Source organism: Coregonus clupeaformis, unplaced genomic scaffold (assembly GCF_020615455.1).
Source record: "Coregonus clupeaformis isolate EN_2021a unplaced genomic scaffold, ASM2061545v1 scaf0062, whole genome shotgun sequence".
Taxonomy (NCBI): Eukaryota; Metazoa; Chordata; class Actinopteri; order Salmoniformes; family Salmonidae; genus Coregonus; species Coregonus clupeaformis.
This window is the reverse complement of record NW_025533517.1, coordinates 687678-707966: the sequence shown is the minus strand read 5'-3', so window position 1 is coordinate 707966 and position 20289 is coordinate 687678. Positions and strand designations below refer to the sequence as shown.

At 38.8% G+C, this 20289-nt stretch overlaps 1 pseudogene; it reads left to right on the top strand.

The window, feature by feature from the left end:
• The window catches only part of LOC121556988, a 161340-nt pseudogene that overhangs the window by 55693 nt on the left and 85358 nt on the right, over positions 1-20289 (top strand).

The following is a 20289-nucleotide window of genomic DNA, read 5'->3' as shown; positions in this document are numbered from 1 at the left end:
TTAGACTATCCATATTACCAAACCGTTCAATAGTTAGACTATCCATATTACCAAACTGTTCAATAGTTAGACTATCCATATTACCAAACTGTTCAATAGTTAGACTATCCATATTACCAAACTGTTCAATAGTTAGACTATCCATATTACCAAACCGTTCAATAGTTAGACTATCCATATTACCAAACTGTTCAATAGTTAGACTATCCATATTACCAAACTGTTCAATAGTTAGACTATCCATATTACCAAACTGTTCAATAGTTAGACTATCCATATTACCAAACTGTTCAATAGTTAGACTATCCATATTACCAAACTGTTCAATAGTTAGACTATCCATATTACCAAACTGTTCAATAGTTAGACTATCCATATTACCAAACTGTTCAATAGTTAGACTATCCATATTACCAAACTGTTCAATAGTTAGACTATCCATATTACCAAACTGTTCAATAGTTAGACTATCCATATTACCAAACTGTTCAATAGTTAGACTATCCATATTACCAAACTGTTCAATAGTTAGACTATCCATATTACCAAACTGTTCAATAGTTAGACTATCCATATTACCAAACTGTTCAATAGTTAGACTATCCATATTACCAAACTGTTCAATAGTTAGACTATCCATATTACCAAACTGTTCAATAGTTAGACTATCCATATTACCAAACTGTTCAATAGTTAGACCTATCCATATTACCAAACTGTTCAATAGTTAGACTATCCATATTACCAAACTGTTCAATAGTTAGACTATCCATATTACCAAACTGTTCAATAGTTAGACTATCCATATTACCAAACTGTTCAATAGTTAGACTATCCATATTACCAAACTGTTCAATAGTTAGACTATCCATATTACCAAACTGTTCAATAGTTAGACTATCCATATTACCAAACTGTTCAATAGTTAGACTATCCATATTACCAAACTGTTCAATAGTTAGACTATCCATATTACCAAACTGTTCAATAGTTAGACTATCCATATTACCAAACTGTTCAATAGTTAGACTATCCATATTACCAAACTGTTCAATAGATAGACTATACATATTACCAAACCATTACCAATTGTATTTCTATGGCGGATTTGCGTCCGCAGTTTAGATAACGCATTGATATATACACTGAGTATACGAAACATTAGAAACACCTTCCTAATATTGAGTAGCAGTCGTCTTCCTCAAATTAAGGGGATGATGATGCAATCTTTGTGAGAGGGAGGGAATCTGATCTCTTTGGTCCTCAACTCATGGCTCAGTCATTTCATTCAGGGTGAGCGGAGATAGCTGTGAGTTAGCCTGCCCTGGAGCAGGTTAGTTCTGAAGGATTCATTGCCATAGAAATGTACCAGCCTAAAAGGTGACCCACTTTCGTTTCACCAGTTCTCCCGAGTTGAACTCAGAGTTGTCCAAAGTTACCTCGCCAACTCCTCAAATCTGTTTCATAGGATACCACTCAGGTAACTTTCCCAGTGTATCCAAACATCTGGGGCCACAGACAAAAAAGGAAAAGAGATATATTTTTCAGGTGATCAATGTTCACAGAATGAATGAATGACTGATGTCTTGTCATCATCACAAACCTGATGTTTCTAAAGAAACAGTCTACAATTTTCTAAAGGAAAATTGTGCTTTTACACAACGTAGAAATCGAATATTCCACAAATGACTTTGTAATTTCAATGACAGGTATTTCCTATCAACATTTTAGGGTTTATAATAAACAAATCTCTTTACAGTTTTACAGTGTTACGTATTACTTTTTAGGGCACAACATGTGCTTCAAATGTAGCTAGAATTCAGATAGGCCCAATATAGGCTGTATCTCAATTAATTTGGGGGGAATAGACATCGATTTATGACGGTTAAGTTTAGGGAAAATTTTAAACTAAAAAAACTAAAAATAAGTGCCTGTCACAGGGATTGAATGCACAACCCTCAGAGCCGGAGCTCACAGCGTATTCCCATCCATCACCCTCAGAGCCGGAGCTCACAGCGTATGCCCATCCATCACCCTCAGAGCCGGAGCTCACAGCGTATGCCCATCCATCACCCTCAGAGCCGGAGCTCACAGCGTATGCCCATCCACCATCCCCAGAGCCGGCGCTCACAGCGTATGCCCATCCATCACCCTCAGAGCCGGAGCTCACAGCGTATGCCCATCCATCACCCTCAGAGCCGGAGCTCACAGCGTATGCCCATCCATCACCCTCAGAGCCGGAGCTCACAGCGTATGCCCATCCATCACCCTCAGAGCCGGAGCTCACAGCGTATGCCCATCCACCATCCCCAGAGCCGGAGCTCACAGCGTATGCCCATCCTCCATCCCCAGAGCCGGAGCTCACAGCGTATGCCCATCCACCATCCCCAGAGCCGGAGCTCACAGCGTATGCCCATCCATCACCCTCAGAGCCGGAGCTCACAGCGTATGCCCATCCATCACCCTCAGAGCCGGAGCTCACAGCGTATGCCCATCCACCATCCCCAGAGGCGGAGCTCACAGCGTATGCCCATCCACCATCCCCAGAGCCGGAGCTCACAGTGTATGCCCATCCATCCCCAGAGCCGGAGCTCACAGCGTATGCCCATCCACTATCCCCAGAGGCGGAGCTCACAGCGTATGCCCATCCACTATCCCCAGAGCCGGAGCTCACAGCGTATGCCCATCCACCACCCTCAGAGCCGGAGCACACAGCGTATGCCCATCCACCATCCCCAGAGCCGGAGCTCACAGCGTATGCCCATCCACCATCCCCAGAGCCGGAGCTCACAGCGTATGCCCATCCATCACCCTCAGAGCCGGAGCTCACAGCGTATGCCCATCCACCACCCTCAGAGCCGGAGCTCACAGCGTATGCCCATCCACCATCCCCAGAGCCGGAGCTCACAGCGTATGCCCATCCACCACCCTCAGAGCCGGAGCTCACAGCGTATGCCCATCCACCATCCCCAGAGCCGGAGCTCACAGCGTATGCCCATCCATCCCCAGAGCCGGAGCTCACAGCGTATGCCCATCCACCACCCCCGTCCACAATGCTCTAGCAACCCAGGTCTACTTGATGGGAATAGCGCTCACTGTTGCCCCTAGTGGTCAGTATTGGTATTGAAGCCGATTCCTGATGTCCTGGGGACCTGGACGGATATCTAATATCAAATTGGAACTTGAGCGACCTGGCTGGAGTGCTGCGACAGATAGGGTCCCGCTACGCTGTACATGTGGAAAGAGATAGAGCTGGATACCTCTTACCACAGTGGAGTATTTACACAGTAGCACTTTTTCCAAGGGTCAAATTAACTCACAGACTGGTCTTGGGTACTGTATAAAATCCTACAACTACTACCAGATTGATGCACCTCACAGGTTTCATTTTTCAGAATTAGAAGTGTGTAGGCACGGGATGAATATTGTAAATAAAGACACTGTACAAACATTGCTAAGGCGGGTTTTAATTCATTCCAGCCTCAGTTGAGTACAGAATGTTTAGTTTTTTCCACTTTAGGATGTTTTTATACTAAAACGGAATTCAGTGGTTAGAAATTGATATTATCAGGACTGAAGCTTAACCCCAACATTCTGTCTAAATTAAACCCTAACGTTTTGCCTGAAATTAACCCCTACATTATGTCTAAATTAACCCCTAACATTCTGTCTAAATTAACCCCAACATTCTGTCTAATTTAACCCCTAACATTCTGTCTAAATTAACCTAACATTGTCTAAATTAACCCCTAACATTCTGTCTAAATTACCCCATAACATTCTGTCTAAATTAACCCCTAGAATTCTGTATACATTAACCCCTAACATTCTGTCTCAATTAACCCCTAACATTCTGTCTAAATTAACCCCTAACATTATGTCTAAATTAACCCCTAACATTCTGTCTAAATTAACCCATGACATTCTGTCTAAATTAACCCCTAGAATTCTGTATAAATTAACCCCTAACATTCTGTCTAAATTAACCCCTAACATTTTGTCAAAATTAACCCCAACATTACGTCTAAATTAACCCCAACATTCTCTCTAAATTAACCCCAACATTCTGTCTAAATTAACCCCAACATTCTGTCTAAATTAACCCCAACATTCTGTCTAAATTAACCCCTAACATTCTGTCTAAATTAACCACTAACATCATGTCTGAATTAACCCCTAAAATTCTGTCTAAATTAACCCCAACATTCTGTCTAAATTATCCCCAACATTTTGTAGTCTGGGCCAGGCCTGTTTAGCACCATCACAGTTTTTTTCCTGTTCATCCGTTCGTCGGTCCATCAGAAGCTGATCTCGTCGGTCCATCAGAAGCTGATCTCGTCGGTCCATCAGAAGCTGATCTCGTCGGTCCATCAGAAGCTGATCTCGTCGGTCCACAAGAAGCTGATCTCTGGGAATGTTGGCCAATCTGAACCATATTTGTGGCGCTCAGCGAGGTTCGGAGAGGGGGAGTAGAACTCTAGCACTCTTTATTTCCTCTGTAACACAATGTGTCAGGGCTTTAGACTTTATATATTTCCCACATCCTCAACACACAGCCACCACACACACACAGGCATGCACAAGCACACATCATACGCACACACTCGCACACACACACGCACACACTTGCACACGTACCTCTCACAAAAAGATCAAAATCTACAATATGTATATAGATGCAGGAATGTTAAAGTCAAGTTAGGTGGCTAACTGTGCTGTCAGTTTAGAAAATACCCTGAATATGAAAGAACTACAGTAAAACCTTTTTAGAATACAGAGGGGTGTGACACTGTGTTGTGGAGTGATCTGTTAGATAGTGTGACTGACGAGACGAGGAGAGGAGAGGAGAGGAGAGGAGAGGAGAGGAGAGGAGAGGAGAGGAGAGGAGAGGAGAGGGAGAGGAGAGGGAGAGGAGAGGAGAGGAGAGGAGAGGAGAGGAGAGGAGAGGAGAGGAGAGGAGGTAGAGAGGGTGTAGAGAGGGTAGAGGGTAGAAAGGGGGTAGAGGGTAGAGAGGGTAGAGGGTAGAAAGGGTAGAGAGGGTAGAGGGTAGAGAGGGTAGAGGGTAGAGAGGGTAGAACGGGGGTAGAGAGGGTAAAGATGCCCTCTACAGTAGAGGATGGGGGCAGGGAATATTAATATATTTGCCCTCTTGTCCTAACACCTAGACACAGTATGAATCACCTTCTTTTGGAACACTTAGAATATCAAAGTCTTGGACAGAGTTTCTAAACATTCTGGAAAAGTTTAAAATGATTCATGAACCAGTCTTATTCTCAGGGTAATAATAGTGTAATTATGCCCTCAGAAGTTTACACACTGTCGGTGTCAACTGATTTAAATATATCTGCCCCATGTTAGTTTCCTACGCTGTCATCCATGTTCAACATCCACTGAAGTAGCCAGCAAGTTTACTAGCTAAAAGTAGTTGCTGTGGTAACCAAACAGACTTGCTAGTTTAGCTAACCAAACCATCAGTCTTAGCTTGCGTTGCGTCTTGCCTAAGAATAGCCCTTAGCCATGGTATATTGGCCATATACCACACCTCCTCTGGCCTTATTGCTTTTATAAACTGGTTACCAACATAATTAGAGCAGTAAAAATAAACGTTTTGTCATACCCGTGGTATACCACGGCTGTCAGCCAATCAGCATTCAGGGCTTGAACCACCCAGTTTATAAGTCAAAATAAATGTCTAGATTTTTTTTATATGCAACAAATTAGCCAACGGTTCTCTATAGTCTGCTGCAATGTCATTATTATTCAGCATAATGCGTAAAGGGGCGTAAATACACTACCGTTCAAAAGTTTGGGGTCACAGACACCTCACAGGTCCTCAACTGGCAGCTTCATTAAATAGTACCCGCAAAACACCAGTCTCAACGTCAACAGTGAAGAGCCGACTCCAGTTGCAAAGAAAACGCCATATCTCAGACTGCCCATCTTAATCTTTCTTTTTATTGGCCAGTCTGAGATATGGCTTTTTCTTTGCAACTGCCTAAAGGTCAGCATCCCGGAGTGGCTTCTTTACACGACTGTACAATAAAGACACTACACTGCACTACACTATAACACACTACACTATAACACACTACACTATAACACACTACACTATAACACACTACACTACACTACACTACAATACACTACACTATAACACACTACACTACACTACACTATAACACACTACACTATAACACACTACACTATAACACACTACACTACACTACACTACAATACACTACACTATAACACACTACACTACACTACACTATAACACACTACACTATAACACACTACACTATAACACACTACACTACACTACACTATAACACACTACACTATAACACACTACACTACACTACACTACAATACACTACACTACACTACACTACACTATAACACACTACACTATAACACACTACACTATAACACACTACACTACACTACAATACAATACAACACACTACAATACACTGCACTACACTATAACACACTACACTATAACACACTACACTATAACACACTACACTACACTACAATACAATACAACACACTACAATACACTACACTGCACTACACTATAACACACTACACTATAACACAATACACTATAACACACTACACTATAACACACTACACTATAACACAATACACTATAACACACTACACTATAACACACTACACTATAACACACTACACTATAACACACTACACTATAACACACTACACTATAACACACTACACTATAACACACTACACTATAACACACTACACTACACTACAATACAACACACTACAATACACTACACTACACTACAATACACTATAATAAAATACACTACAATACAATACACCACAATAAAATACACTACACTATAACACACTACACTATAACACACTACACTATAACACACTACACTATAACACACTACACTATAACACACTACACTATAACACACTACACTATAACACACTACACTATAACACACTACACTACACTACACTATAACACACTATACAATACAACACACTACAATTAACTACACTACACTACAATACACTATAATAAAATACACTACAATACAATACACCACAATAAAATACACTACAATACATTACAATACATTACAATACAATACAATACACAACAATATATTACAATACATTACAATACATTACAATACACTACAATACAATACAATACAATACACTACAATACACTACAATACACTACAATACACTACAATACAATACAATACAATACAATACAATACAATACAATACACTACACTGCACTACAATACAGTACACTAAAATACATTACAATACAATACAATACAATATACTATAATACACTACAATAAATTACAATACATTAGAATACAATACACTACAATACACTACAATACACTATAATACAATACACTACAATAAAATACATTACAATACATTACAATACAATACAATACAATACAATACACTACAATACACTACAATACACTACAATACACTACAATATATTACAATACACTACAATACATTACAATACATTACAATACATTACATTACATTACATTACATTACATTACAATACAATACAATACACTACAATATATTACAATACAATACAATACACTACAATACACTACAATACATTACAATACGAAACAATACACTACAAGAAAATACAATACATTACAATACAATACACTACAATACATTACAATGTACTACAATAAACTACAATACAATACACTACCCTACAATACCTTACAATACACTACAATACACTACAATACAATACACTACAATGCACTACCATACATTACAATACACTACAATACACTATACTACAATATATTACATTACAATACAAAACAATACACTACAATAAAATACACTACAATACACTACAATACACTATAATACAATACACTACAATAAAATACAATAAAATAGATTACAATATATTACAATACAATACAAAACAATGCACTACAATACACTTCAATAAAATACACTACAATAGATTACAATACATTACAAATACAATACAATACAATACACTACAATACAATACACTACAATACATTACAATACACTACAATACATTACAATGCATTTCAATTCATTACAATACACTACAATATACTACAATATATTACAATACATTACAATACAATACATTACAATACACTAAAATACATTACAATACGCTACAATATACTACAATACACTACAATACACTACAATACACTACAATACAATACAATAAACTACAATACACTGCACTACAATACACTATACTAAAATACATTCCAATTCAATACAATACAATACACTGCAATACACTACAATACATTACAATAGAATACAATACACTACACTACAATACAATACACTACAATAAAATACATTACAAAACATTACAATACATTACAATACAATACAATACATCACAATACACTACAATACACTACAATATATTACAATACACTACAATACACTACAATACATTACAATACATTACATTACATTACATTACATTACAATACAATACACTATAATACACTACAATATATTACAATACAATACAATACACTACAATACACTACAATACACTACAATACATTACAATACATTACAATACGAAACAATACACTACAAGAAATTACAATACATTACAATACAATACACTACAATACATTACAATGCACTACAATAAACTACAATACAATACACTACCCTACAATACCTTACAATACACTACAATACACTACAATACACTATAATACAATACACTATAATACAATACACTTCAATAAAATACACTACAATACATTACAATACACTACAATATATTACAATACATTACAATACAATACATTACAATACACTAAAATACATTACAACACGCTACAATATACTACAATACACTACAATACAATACAATACAATACAATAAACTACAATACACTGCACTAAAATACATTCCAATTCAATACAATACAATACACTGCAATACACTACAATACATTACAATAGAATACACTACACTACACTACACTACACTACAATACACTACAATATAATACACTACAGTACACTACACTACACTACACTACAATACAATACACTGACTAGAACGAACTGCAAAAATCTCTGAAGCTGGAGACACTTATCTCCCTCACTATCTTTAAACATCAGTTGTCAGAGCAGTTTCCCGATCACTGCACCTGTACACAGCCCATCTGAAATTAGCCCACCCAACTACCTCATCCCCATATTGTTATTTACATTGTTATTAATTTTGCTCATTTGCACCCCAGTATCTCTATTTGCACATCATCTTCTGCACATCTATCACTCCAGTGTTAATACTAAATTGTAATTATTTTGCACTATGGCCTTACCTCCATAACTGGTTAAATAAAAGTGAAATAAATTAAATTAAATAATAAAAAAAACATTACAATACACTACAATACACTACAATACAATACAATACACTACAATACACCACAATACATTACAATACAATACAATACAATACACTACAATACGTTACAATACGTTACAATACATTACAATACATTACAATACATTACAATACATTACAATACAATACACTACACTACACTACAATACAATACACAACAATACACTACAATACACTACAATACATTACAATACACTACAATACACTACAATACACAACAATACACCACAATACACCACAATACACCACAATACACTACAATACACTACAATACACTACACTACAATACATTATAATACACTACAATACACTACAATACACCACAATACACTACAATACAACAACAATACACTACACTACACTACACTACAATACATTATAATACAATATATATATATATATATATATATATATATATATATATATATGTATATATATATATATATATATATATATATATATACATTGAAAATGAAATACAGAAAATTCGGATTTACATAAGTAGTCACACCCCTGAGTCAATACATGTTAGAATCACCTTTGGCAGCAATTACACCTGTGAATATTTGCACATTATTATTTTCAAAATTCTTCAAGCGCTGTCAAGTTGGTTGTTGATTATTGCTAGACAGCCATTTTTTAATCTTGCCATAGATTTTCAAGCCGATTTAAGTCAAAACTGTAAATAGGCCACTCAGGAACATTTGATGTCATCTTGGAAAGCAACTCCAGTGTAGATTTTGCCTTGTGTTTTAGGTTATTGTCCTGCTGAAAAGTGCATTTGTCTCCCAGTGTCTGTTGGAAGGCAGACTGAACCAGGTTTTCCTCTAGGATGTTGCCTGTGCTTACCTCTATTCCATTTATTTTATTCCTAAAAAACTCCCTAGTCATTGCCGATGACAAGCATACCCATAACATGATGCAGCCACTACCATGTTTGAAAATATGAAGAGTGGTACTCAGTGATGTGTTGTGTTGGATTTGATGGGGTTAAATACATGTAAAAAACTTCCTTTAGATTTTTGGGGACTATCTGTTGTTCCATGTAGTGAATCTGTTATTCAATGCGTTTGCATGGTCTAATAGCAGTAAGCCCCCCAAAAAAAAAAAAGTATACTTTCTTTTTGTAATATTTTTTGATACTTCAAGGGGCCTTAAAATTCAAAATCAAATAGCTAAATGATCCTTGGGATGACCTTCTTAAAACAATTCCATATAGCTTAGTAGAACCCCACCCCCTCCCCCCAGTTTAGACAGGGCTTTTATGGATTAAGCACATTTTTACTCCTGAACTTATTCAGGCTTATTCAGTATACTTATTGACTTAAGACATTTCAGCTTTTCATTTTTAATGAATTTGTAAACATTTCTAAAAACTAAATTCCACTTTGACATTATGGGATACTATGTGTAGGCAAGTGACACGAAATCTCAATTTATCCATTTTAAATTCAGGATGTAAAACATCATAATGTGGAAAAGGTCAAGGTGTGTGAATACTTTCTGAAGGCGCTGTAGAAACCCTTTTTTATCAAAAAAATTGTAGGTTTTATTAAACACATAATTTCCTCTTGCTTCTAACTAGAATGTAGTTTGCAACAGCACAGGTTTGTATGAACCTTGCTGTTTGCCACTAAGAACTCGGCAACTACGTTGCAAAATATGAATTCGATCTTCCCTTGTCATAGAGAGCTAACATGTCCGACGTCAGATAGCCATTTTCTGACCAGGCGAAATCATGCAGCAGCATCATTAATATGGATGTCAATGGAAAACAGCTCAAACAAATTAAAACTGAACATTATCTGTAATTTCAGAGTTTGATGTGACTGGGTTAGCTTTTGTTAGCTGTTGGTTTCTAAAATCCCCATTCCAATCTGGGGGAGGGATAGAACCCTCACTGGATATATATATATTAAAACCTTGCTTAGGAAAGGGTTATTTAATCTCCTCCAAAGAACCAAAAGGTTCTATATAGATCCGCAAATGTGTCCCCTTTTTTTCTAAGAGTGTACTGTAGCCTACAGTACAGAGTAGAATAATACCTATTACAGTAAATTATACCTGTGTTGCGCAACAGCTCTACCCTGTGTCCATGCGTAACTAAACCTCCCAGCTGTCTGTCTGTCTGTCTCCCTACCTGACTCCCCTCCGCAGCCCCAGCCCGCCAGTGACTCACGGCTCCCTGCATATGTTCACTTCCAGTCTGAGTTCTGACGCGGCTTTCCCTTCATTCGGGCCTTGTAATGAGAGAACTAGTCTACATTAGGGGACACATTTATAGTGACGGAACACCACAGATAATGTGAACGTTTTACAGTTAGCCACGTGTTTGAGTGGCATGTGGGGAGACTATCCTGCTCCATCTGATGGACTGTGGCGAAGGATTCAACACAACTGTCACAATGTTAATTTGGAGCAATGAACTGTATGGCATGTCGGTATGTATTTGTCTAGAACATTTAATTCCTCTATTCGGGTTTTATGCTTGTAGGCACTGTTATTTTATTTCCCCAGGCAAGTCAGTTAAGAACTAATTCTTATTTACAATGACGGCCTACACCGGCCAAACCCGGACGATGCTGGGCCAATTGTGCACCGCCCTATGGGACTGCCAATCACGGCCGGTTGTGATACAGCCTGGAATCGAACCAGGGGGTCTGTAGTGACGCACTGAGATGCAGTGCCTTAGACCGCTGCGCCACTCGGGAGCCCGAGTTCACATGACGCTTTGAATCATAAAACGATATTCCTAAACTGTTAAACTGGCTACACATGTAGGCTACAATATGTATTTAACATTGAACCCATCCTCAGAGCGGCAGGTCCTCTGTAGCATTAGTGACCTAACCGGTAACATATTGGTCATTGATAGATGGTGAAGGGCACTATAGGTCCAGGAGACACCACGTGGTTTATGTCATCAGCATGGTAAGCGCCGGGCACCGGACAGCTACCCTATATAAACCACAAACTGTCAGCAAGAGGCACCGGGAAGCCCGGCCTCCTACCCGCAGCACCGTATCACAGCTACTAAACCAAAACATGGAGAGAGCTTTCCCCTTTATTTCACCGACTCACAGCTTTTATTCTATTTCAACCACCTTTTAACCCTATCATATAGGCTACATGAATGCATTAAAGATGGTGTTACATGGGCTAGGCTGTGAATAGATTTGGCTGATCTACATTTGGCTGAAATATATGTGCTGCTGGCTATAAACAACACTATAGATGATTGTTCAAAGCCGTTTTCGCATCTTTATTGTCGCGCCTTTGAAGGTGTTCTGTACGTGTAATAGCCTGCAGGCTCGAACGTTTTTCAATTTGGCACGAAGACCCGCTGACGCACCTGGAGCTGCCCGCTGACTACTGAAGGGAAAGAGAGAATTCCGTCTTGTGTTTCTTTTAGTAGGCTAATTCTAGATTACTTAGATTTTTTTTTTTCATCAGACTTAATTAAATTCACACATGAAGCAATCGGTCTGGTGTTTTGACGCGGACACTTAACAATGAAAATGTCCTAAAAAAAAAATCCCACTCGCCCGTTCAGATGTGGTTTTGTAGCTGGAGACGGTTTTATTTTGAGGCACCGAGGCGCCCAGAGAACACTGTCGTGGAGAGAAGTTTAGCAACTCGGAGTCCAATTTTCCGTTGGCCGGAGAGCTGAAGTTTCTCAGCCGCGTCGAGCAGACAGACAGGCCGACTGAGTCGCTAAGGAGGAGAGGGAGAGCAGAGGAGAGGAGAACTGGCGTGGTGGTCTTGACTCTTTCCAGTGCCTAGTCGCTGTGCTGAAACCTAGTCTGTTGTGATGCACATTCCCGTAGATCCCAGTGCCACGCGGAGGTTTAGCCCGCCGTCCAATAGCCTCCAGCCGATCCCGGCCAAGATGAACGAGCTCAACACGCCGACCGGGACCGGGCAGCAAGACAGCACGGTGCCAAGGCTGCGCCTGCAGGAGAACCGCAGCATGGCGGAGATCATAGCCGACCACCCGGCGGAGCTGGTCCGGACTGACAGCCCAAACTTCCTCTGCTCAGTGTTACCGTCTCATTGGCGGTGCAACAAGACGCTGCCCGTCGCATTCAAGGTAAATAACACTCTCTTTATTACTTTATACACTCTCCTTATATATATTTATACTTTATATTAAATATATCAAGGTAAAACACTGTTTACACTACTTTATACTTCAAATATTTCATGGGCCTACATAGCAACTGGGAGAAAAAGGCTTACTGTGAATGTCTGTACTTGGGGGGTTTGGGCTGTGAAAATGAATGTGTTTATGTTTTTATGAAATATTAGGCTATTGCTCTGCCTTAAAATTAGTTGTACAAATTATATAATTTAGAATTTGTGTTAGGCCTATTCCTATAATATTTGTGTAGGCTATAGCAGATCTGCAGATGTTTCTGTTTTATTTCAACAGATTTGGATTTAGGAAAGTAGAGGCTAAAACAGACGAAGTAGCGTGCTTCTTTGAGGATTTAATGAACAAAGCGTTATTGTGTAAAGCTGATAATTGGGAGCAGCGAGGCGTGGAATGGAGAGATGTTGTGTGTGTTGACTTTCATCAACAACTGCATATTTTGAAACCAAAGTTCATATGAAACGTCTCTGTTATTGTCTCAGCCGCTGGGAGACAGACAGACAGACAGATAGACAGACAGACAGACAGACAGATACTGGTGTTATTCCTCACAGCGCCTTTAGATATTATATACACCTCACAATTACTGGAATAATTATACTGTTCACCACTCAAATTAAACTCCGAAATTGATGGACATTTTACATATTTGCTGTTCTAATTGTAATTAGATTCGAAAACATAATTAAGTCAAATGAAATGCAGGCATGCAGCTTCCATAATATATAGGGTAGCCTAAATAAACAATAAAATAGATGCGTTTGATAAACATATTGCTAAATTTTTCAATTTAGGCCTAGATATTTTCCACAATTATACATTTTAGTCATTTAGCAGACGCTCTTATCCAGAGCGACTTACAGTTAGTGAGAGCATACATTTTCATACTGGCCCCCCGTGGGAAACGAACCCACAACCCTGGCGTTGCAAACGCCATGCTCAACCAACTGAGCTACAGGGGACTACATTTATACAAACTCATCTGTTCCTTGTAAATGTATATGAATTAATTACGGATGTTGATTTGCATATAGGCCTAGTGCATTACTGGGTACACCAAATTCATATAACCCATCCTTTATTTTTGCTGCGTAAAAAATAATAAACGAAATGAACAATATATGAAATAATTTTCATCTGATAATGTTTTCTATTTTTTCCCATGAATACCTTTTGCCGTTCTATATAGGTTTATTATTGACAATGTCATCACAGGCCGACATCGGCTGCAAAGGGGCCTGCTGAATGCTGTTCAAATACCTTTTTATAAAACATTAATACAACTAACACTGATAAAAAGATGAATCTGTAAATTTAAACGATCATGTACTACCGATCATGTTTATAATAGTATTTATTTAGTGTTGACGATACATGGTAATTTCATTCATCATCATAAACATGGTTTTAATTATTAATATAGCTGTTACCTGTAGGACTAAAGGTAGGCTGTAGTTCCACCCTATAATGATCTTTATTATCCTGGAGTCAAGGTGAACAATCAGATGGTAGATCTAGCCTGCAGCTATCTCGGTTTACACACTATCATGTTTAAACCGCCTACTCACTGACATGATGGAGCACATATTGACATATATTTTGTTTTTTTAAAGTTTGAAAATAGATTTTGATTATTATTTTTTTTTATAATTTTGAGAATGAATTTAGGATGAATAGCAGATTTATAGAACTGAACCTCAGTAATATTGTGTTAGTGAGAAGGCCATAGCCTCATCCCAACTACCTTTCTACTAAGTACAGGTCTATTTACTACTAGATTTACTATTAATATTACTTTTCTTACATTTTAACCCTGCATTGTTGGGAAAGGGCTTGTAAGCATTTCACTGTTTAAGTTGACACCTGTTGTATTCTGTGCATGTGATAAATAAAATGTCATTTGGTTTGATTTTAAAAGTGCTTATGGAAACCTATAGCTTTAAACTATCTTGGATTGTTAATAAAATAAAATAAAACTGAATTGTGATATACATATACACTACCAGTCCAAAGTTTTAGATCACCTACTCATTCCAGGGTCTTTCTTTATTTTTACTATTTTCTACATTGTAGAATAATAGTGAAGACATCGAAACTATGAAATAACACATATGGAATCATGCATTAACCAAAAAAGTGTTAAACAAATCAAAATATATGTTATATTTGTGGAATTTCTTTCCTTCTTAATGCGATTGAGCCAATCAGTTGTGTTGTCACAAGGTAGGCTGGGGGGTATACAGAAGATAGCCCTATTTGGTAAAAGACCAAGTCCATATTATGGCAAGAACAGATCAAATAAGCAAAGAGAAACGACAGTCCATAATTATTTTAAGACAGGAAGGTCAGTCAATACGGAAAATTTCAAGAACTTTGAAAGTTTCTTCAAGTGCAGTCACAAAAACCATCAAGCGCAACAATGAAACTGGCTCTCATGAGGACAGCCACAGGAATGGAAGAACCAGAGTTACTTCTGCTGCAGAGGATAAAATCATTAGAGTTACCAGCCTCAGAAATTGCAGCCCAAATAAATGCTTCACGGAGTTCAAGTAACAGACATATCTCAACGTCAACTGTTCAGAGGAGACTGTGAATCAGGCCTTCATGGTCGAATTGCTGCAAAGAAACCACTACTAAAGGACACCAATAAGAAGAAGAGACATGCTTGGGCCAAGAAACACGAGCAATGGACATTAGACCGGTGGAAATCTGTCCTTTGGACTGCAGTCCAAATTGGAGATTTTTGGTTCCAACTGCCGTGTCTTTGTGAGCATTCCAGGTGAAGCTGGTTGAGAGAATGCCAAGAGTGTGCAAAGCTGTCATGAAGGCAAAGGGTGGCTATTTGAAGAATCTCAAACATAACATATATTTTGATTTGTTTAACACTTATTTTTGTTACTACATGATTCCATATGTGTTATTTCATAGTTTTGATGTCTTCACTATTATTCTACAATGTAGAAAATAGTAAAAATAAAGAAAAACCCTTGAATGAGTAGGTGTGTCCAAACTTTTGACTGGTAGCGTATATTTAATATATTAATGGAATAAATATAACCATGCCTCTATTTGTTTCTCCCAGTATCAGGTCATTGTAATGAGCGATCTAATGACATATTTCACCCCAAAACAGTGACAGACATTTTCAGCAGTCAAAAACTGGTCTGAACTCAAGCTGAATCCATCTAATAGGCATATCCCTTCTAAACGCATCAGGAGAAATCTACAGGCCTCAACCCCCCCCCCCCAAAAAAGGCAAAGATATAAAAGTGAAAGATAGGGACCATGTAATTTTGGGTTGAGGCTCAGTGTACCTGCTGTGCTTAGTCGTCTATGACATCCCAGCATCCTCTCCTCCCCAGGTTGTGGGGTTGGGAGAGGTGACTGATGGGACGGTCGTAACGGTGATGGCGGGGAACGATGAGAACTACTCGGCCGAGCTGCGGAACGCGTCAGGAGTGATGAAGAACCAGGTGGCTCGCTTCAACGACCTGCGCTTCGTAGGCCGCAGCGGACGGGGTCAGTGTCTATATTATCTAGATCAGTATCTATATCTCTACATCTATGTTATTATGGCCTGAGCTTTGTAGGATGCAGCGGACGGGGTCAGTGTCTATACTACCTACAGTTATGTTATTATTCTGGATCTATATCTAACTGAATGTTGGCCGCATGTTACTGTCTATATCTCTATATCGACGTATATATTATTAAATCATTATTATTAGATCAAGAAAGCAACCCCCTAGTCTGCCTCAGATAGTCACTCAGCAAAACAAGCCACGTTCAACAGCCCTTGATGAAACTATGTCCTTTAAGAACCACGTTCAACAGCCCTTGATGAAACTATGTCCTTTAAGACCCACGTTCAACAGCCCTTGATGAAACTATGTCCTTTAAGAGCCACGTTCAACAGCCCTTGATGAAACTATGTCCTTTAAGAACCACGTTCAACAGCCCTTGATGAAACTATGTCCTTTAAGACCCACGTTCAACAGCCCTTGATGAAACTATGTCCTTTAAGACCCACGTTCAACAGCCCTTGATGAAACTATGTCCTTTAAGACCCACGTTCAACAGCCCTTGATGAAACTATGTCCTTTAAGAGCCACGTTCAACAGCCCTTCATGAAACTATGTCCTTTAAGAGCCAACTAAAAAGCTTAAACTTAATCTGGGATTTTCTTTAGGAACAAGTCTTGTTTTCATTTCAAGCTAGGAAAGACCTTGTTGCAGCCACTGTTTAGCCTTTGTTGGACTATGGTGATGTTCTGTACATGAATGCCAGAGGGTCCTACCTGCACACACTAGACACACTCTACCATGTTGCTCGTAGATTTGTAACAAACACAACACCCTCCTTAACACTGAGGTTAAAGACTAACTGTTTGTCTACAAGGCCTTTTTAGGGAAGCTGCCAATATATTTAAGCACTTTATTCAACCTACAGACTAATGGACATAACAGTCTGAGATCTCAAAACTGCATTTTATAAAATATTCCCAACACAATAATGGAGTCTGGAGTAGGAGTGCTTTTAGCTTTGCTGCCCAGTCATTATGGAACATTTTACTAAAATATATAAAATGAGATCATTTTATTCTGATGATGTCATTCCTGGATTGGAGGGCTGTTGACCACATACAGTTGACTACATACTGTTGACCACATACTGTTGACCTGTTGACCACATACTGTTGACAACATACTGTTGACCTGTTGACCACATACTGTTGACAACATACTGTTGACCACATACTGTTGACCTGTTGACAACATACTGTTGACCTGTTGACCACATACTGTTGACCTGTTGACCACATACTGTTGACCACATACCGTTGACCTGTTGACCAAATACAGTTGACCACATACTGTTGACAACATACTGTTGACCTGTTGACCACATACAGCTGACCACATACTGTTGACCATTTGAACACATACTGTTGACCACATACTGTTGACCTGTTGACCACATACTGTTGACAACATACTGTTGACCTGTTGAACACATACTGTTGACCTGTTGACCACATACTGTTGACCACATAATGTTGACCTGTTGACCACATACTGTTGACCACATACTGTTGACAATATACTGTTGACCAAATATTGTTGACCACATACTGTTGACCTGTTGACCACATACTGTTGACCTGTTGAACAAATACAGTTTACCACATACTGTTGACAACACACTGTTGACCACATACTGTTGACCTGTTGACCACATACTGTTGACAACATACTGTTGACCGGTTGAACACATACTGTTGACAATATACTGTTTACCAAATATTGTTGACCACATACTGTTGACCACATACTGTTCACCACATACTGTTGAACTGTTGACCACATACTGTTGACCACATACTGTTGACCTGTTGACCACATACAGCTGACCACATACTGTTGACCTGTTGAACACATACTGTTGACCACATACTGTTGACCTGTTGACCACATACTGTTGACAACATACTGTTGACCTGTTGAACACATACTGTTGACCTGTTGACCACATACTGTTGACCACATAATGTTGACCTGTTGACCACATACTGTTGACCACATACTGTTGACAATATACTGTTGACCAAATATTGTTGACCACATACTGTTGACCTGTTGACCACATACTGTTGACCTGTTGACCAAATACAGTTTAGCACATACTGTTGACAACATACTGTTGACCACATCCTGTTGACCTGTTGACCACATACTGTTGACAACATGCTGTTGACCGGTTGAACACATACTGTTGACCTGTTGACCACATACTGTTGACAACATACTGTTGACCTGTTGACCACATACTGTTGACCTGTTGACCACATACTGTTGACCACATACTGTTGACAATATACTGTTGACAAATATTGTTGACCACATACTGTTGACCACATACTGTTCACCACATACTGTTGAACTGTTGACCACATACTGTTGACCTGTTGACCACATACTGTTGACAACATACTGTTGAACTGTTGACCACATACTGTTGACCTGTTGACCACATACTGTTGACAACATAATGTTGACCTGTTTACCACATACAGTTGACCACACACTGTTGACCGGTTGATCACATACTGTTGACAACATACTGTTGGCCTGTTGACCAAATACAGTTGACCACATACTGTTGACAACATACTGTTGACCTGTTTACCGCATACTGTTGACCTGTTGACCACATACAGCTGACCACATACTGTTGACCTGTTGACCACATGCTGTTGACCTGTTGAGCACATACTGTTCACCACATACTGTTGACCTGTGGACCACATACTGTTGACCACATACTGTTGACCACATACTGTTGAACTGTTTACCACATACTGTTGACAACATACTGTTGACCTGTTGACCACATACTGTTGACCTGTTGATCACATACTGTTGACCACATACTGTTGACCTGTTGACCACATACTGTTGACCACATACTGTTGACAATATACTGTTGACAAATATTGTTGACCACATACTGTTGACCACATACTGTTCACCACATACTGTTGAACTGTTGACCACATACTGTTGACCTGTTGACCACATACTGTTGACAACATACTGTTGAACTGTTGACCACATACTGTTGACCTGTTGACCACATA